The following is a 4,955-nucleotide window of genomic DNA, read 5'->3' as shown; positions in this document are numbered from 1 at the left end:
CGGTGGGGGTCACTCACACGTGCACGCAAAAATTGGGTGCATTTCGTCCGTGTTGGCACATAGTCACAGTACAAACCTGAGGTGTCGGTCAGGGGTTACATGCCTGAAGTAGGTGTTCCCTTTCGCAAAGCCATGAAACGCCGCCATGTTTTTTTTACACGCAACATGATGCCACGGAAGCACGCCTGCAAAATTGGGGTGTGTTTCGACAGTCGATGCATTTTCTATGTTTTTCTCTGTCGAAATACCCAAAAAAGGTCTCCTGACGTGACGCAACTTGCGTTCGTACTCCGATTCCGTCCAAAATAGGCGTGCAAGCCGGTGGGGGTCACTCATATGCGCACGCAAAAGTTGTGTGCGTTTCGTCCATGTTGACCGTCAAAAAGGTGTCGGTATGGTGTTACAATACGTTTTACCTTAAGTAGTGCTTTGAATATAGCAACTATCTCATTATAATTTTTAATAAACTCAAAAATGTTAGGCAGTAACGAAAAAGTCATAATCAATTATTTTCAAATAATTGATTATTATTACTTATAATTTATAATAAACAACTTATTATTCTTACTTATAAAGTAAATAATAAAATTTGATGACGTTTTCTATATTAACTAGTTCTATATTAAGTAGTTTTCTAATGTAATTACTGAAGGAAATATGCCCTAGAGGCAATAATAAAGTTATTATTTATTTCCTCATATCATGATAAATGTTTATTATTCATACTAGAATTGAATTAACCGGAAACATGATACATGTGTGAATACATAGACAAACCTATAGTCACTAGTATGCCTCTACTTGACTAGCTCATTAATCAAAGATGGTTATGTTTCCTAACCGACATGTGTTGTCATTTGATTAAGGGGATCACACCATTAGGAGAATGATGTGATTGACATGACCCATTCCGTTAGCCTAGCACTTGATCGTTTAGTATATTGCCATTGCTTTCTTCATGACTTATACATGTTCCTGTAACTATGAGATTATGCAACTCCCATTTACCAGGGGAACACTTTGGGTACTACCAAACGTCACAACGTAACTGGATGATTATAAAGGAGTACTACAGGTGTCTCCGAAGGTACATGTTGGGTTGGCGTATTTCGAGATTAGGTTTTGTCACTCCGATTGTCGGAGAGGTATCTCTGGGCCCTCTCGGTAATGCACATCACTATAAGCCTTGCAAGCAATGTAGCTAATGAGTTAGTTACGGAATGATGCATTACGTAACGAGTAAAGAGACTTGCCGGTAACGAGATTGAACTAGGTATTGGATACCAACGATCGAATCTCGGGCAAGTAACATACCGATGACAAAGGGAACAACGTATGTTGTTATGCGGTTTGACCGATAAAGATCTTCGTAGAATATGTAGGAACCAATATGGGCATCCAGGTTCCGCTATTGGTTATTGACCGAGAATAGTTATAGGTCATGTCTACATAGTTCTCAAACCCGTAGGGTCCGCACGCTTAACGTTACGATGACAGTTTTATTATGAGTTTATAAGTTTTGATGTACCGAAGTTTGTTCGGAGTCCCGGATGTGATCACGGACATGACGAGGAGTCTCGAAATGGTCGAGACATAAAGATTGATATATTGGACGACTATATTCGGACACCGGAAGTGTTCCGGACGTTTTCGGAGAAAACCGGAGTGCCGGAGGGTTACCGGAACCCCCCGGGGAGAGATAATGGGCCACATGGGCCTTGGTGGAAAGAGAGAGGGGCGGCCAGTGTGGGCAGCGCTCCCCCTCTCCCTCTGGTCCGAATTGGACTAGGAGGGGGGGCGGCGCCCCCCCTCTTTCCTTCCCCTTCTCCCCCTTCCTTTCCCCTCCTAGTAGGAGTAGGAAAGGGGGAGTCCTCCTCCTTGGCGCGCCCACAAGGGCCGGTCGGCCTCCCCCTTGCTCCTTTATATACGGGGGCAGGGGGTTACCCCAGAACACACAAGTTTATCTACGGATCGTTCCTTAGCCGTGTGCGGTGCCCCCCTCCACCATATTCCACCTCGGTCATATCGTCGCAGAGTTTAGGCGAAGCCCTGCGCTGGTAGAGCATCATCATCATCACCACGCCGTCGTGCTGACGGAACTCATTCCCGACACTTTGCTGGATCGGAGTCCGGGGATCGTCATCGAGCTAAACGTGTGCTGAACTCGGAGGTGCCATACGTTTGGTACATGGATCGGTCGGATCGTGAAGACGTACGACTACATCAACCGCGTTGTCATAATGCTTCCGCTTACGGTCTACGAGGGTACGTGGACAACACTCTCCCCTCTCGTTGCTATGCCATCACCATGATCTTGCGTGTGCGTAGGAATTTTTTTGAAATTACTACGTTCCCCAACAGTGGTATCAGAGCATGGTTTTATGCGTAGATGTCATATGCACGAGTAGAACACAAGTGAGTTGTGGGCGATACAAGTCATACTGCTTACCAGCATGTCATACTTTGGTTCGGCGGTATTGTGAGATGAAGCGGCCCGGACCGACATTACGCGTACGCTTACGCGAGACTGGTTTCACCGTTACGAGCACTCGTGCTTAAAGGTGGCTGGCGGGTGTCTGTCTCTCTCACTTTAGCTAAATCGAGTGTGGCTACACCCGGTCCTTGCGAAGGTTAAAACAGCACTAACTTGACGAACTATCGTTGTGGTTTTGATCGTAGGTAAGAACGGTTCTTGCTAAGCCCGTAGCAGCCACGTAAAACTTGCAACAATAAAGTAGAGGACGTCTAACTTGTTTTTGCAGGGCATGTTGTGATGTGATATGGTCAAGACGTGATGCTATATTTTATTGTATGAGATGATCATGTTTTGTAACCGAAGTTATCGGCAACTGGCAGGAGCCATATGGTTGTCGCTTTATTGTATGAAATGCAAACGCCCTGCAATTGCTTTACTTTATCACTAAGCGGTAGCGATAGTCGTAGAAGCAATAGATGGCGTAAACGACAACGATGCTACAATGAAGATCAAGATGTCGCGCCGGTGACGATGGTGATCACGACGATGCTTCGGAGATGGAGATCACAAGCACAAGATGATGATGGCCATATCATATCACTTATATTGATTGCATGTGATGTTTATCCTTTATGCATCTTATCTTGCTTTGATTGACGGTAGCATTTTAAGATGATATCTCACTAAAATTATGAAGAAGTGTTCTCCCTGAGTATGCACCGTTGCCAAAGTTTGCCGTGCCCAGACACCACGTGATGATCGGGTGTGATAAGCTCTACGTCCATCTACAACGGGTGCAAGCCAGTTTTGCACACGCAGAATACTCAGGTTAAACTTGACGAGCCTAGCATATGCAGATATGGCCTCGGAACACGGAGACCGAAAGGTCGAGCGTGAATCATATAGTAGATATGATCAACATAGTGATGTTCACCATTGAAAACTACTCCATCTCACGTGATGATCGGTTATGGTTTAGTTGATTTGGATCACATGATCACTTAGATGACTAGAGAGATGTCTGTCTAGGTGGGAGTTCTTAAGTAATATGATTAATTGAACTTAAATTTATCATGAACTTAGTACCTGATAATATTTTGCTTATCTATGTTTGTTGTAGATAGATGGCTCGTGCTGTTGTTCCGTTGAATTTTAATGCGTTCCTTGAGAAAGCAAAGTTGAAAGATGATGGTAGCAATTAAACGGACTGGGTCCGTAACTTGAGGATTATCCTCATTGCTGCACAGAAGAATTACGTCCTGGAAGCACCGCTGGGTGCCAGGCCTGCTGCTGATGCAACTGACGACGTTAAGAACGTCTGGCAGAGCAAAGCTGATGACTACTCGATAGTTCAGTGTGCCATGCTTTACGGCTTAGAACCGGGTCTTCAACGACGTTTTGAACGTCATGGAGCATATGAGATGTTCCAGGAGTTGAAGTTAATATTTCAAGCAAATGCCCGGATTGAGAGATATGAAGTCTCCAATAAGTTCTATAGCTGCAAGATGGAGGAGAATAGTTCTGTCAGTGAACACATACCCAAAATGTCTGGGTATAATAATCACTTGATTCAACTGGGAGTTAATCTTCCTGATGATAGCGTCGTCGACAGAATTCTCCAATCACTGCCACCAAGCTACAAGAGCTTCGTGATGAACTATAATATGCAAGGGATGAACAAGACAATTCCCGAGCTCTTCGCAATGCTAAAAGCTGCGGAAGTAGAAATCAAGAAGGAGCATCAAGTGTTGATGGTTAACAAGACCACTAGTTTCAAGAAAAAGGGCAAAGGAAAAAAGAAGGGGAACTTCAAGAAGAACATCAAGCAAGTTGCTGCTCAAGAGAAGAAACCCAAGTCTGCACATAAGCCTGAAACTGAGTGCTTCTACTGCAAGCAGACTGGTCACTGGAAGCGGAACTGCCCCAAGTATTTGGCGGATAAGAAGGATGGCAAGGTGAACAAAGGTATATGTGATATACATGTTATTGATGTGTATCTTACTAGAGCTCGCAGTAGCACCTGGGTATTTGATACTGGTTATGTTGCTAACGTTTGCAACTCGAAACAGGGACTACGGAATAAGCAAGCACTGGCCAAGGATGAGGTGACGATGACGTGGGAAACGGTTCCAAAGTCGATGTGATCGCGGTCGGCACGCTACCTCTACATCTACCTCCGGGATTAGTTTTAGACCTGAATAATTGTTATTTGGTGCCAGCGTTGAGCATGAACATTATATCTGGATCTTGTTTGATGCGAGACGGTTATTCATTTAAATCAGAGAATAATGGTTGTTCTATTTATATGAGTAATATCTTTTATGGTCATGCACCCTTGAAGAGTGGTCTATTTTTGTTGAATCTCGATAGTAGTGATATACATATTCATAATGTCGAAGCCAAAAGATGCAGAGTTAATAATGATAGTGCAACTTATTTGTGGCACTGCCGTTTAGGTCATATCGGTGTAAAGCGCATG

Source organism: Triticum dicoccoides, chromosome 2B, assembly GCF_002162155.2.
Source record: "Triticum dicoccoides isolate Atlit2015 ecotype Zavitan chromosome 2B, WEW_v2.0, whole genome shotgun sequence".
In the NCBI taxonomy this organism is placed as follows: Eukaryota; Viridiplantae; Streptophyta; class Magnoliopsida; order Poales; family Poaceae; genus Triticum; species Triticum dicoccoides.
This window is presented reverse-complemented; position numbering follows the sequence as displayed.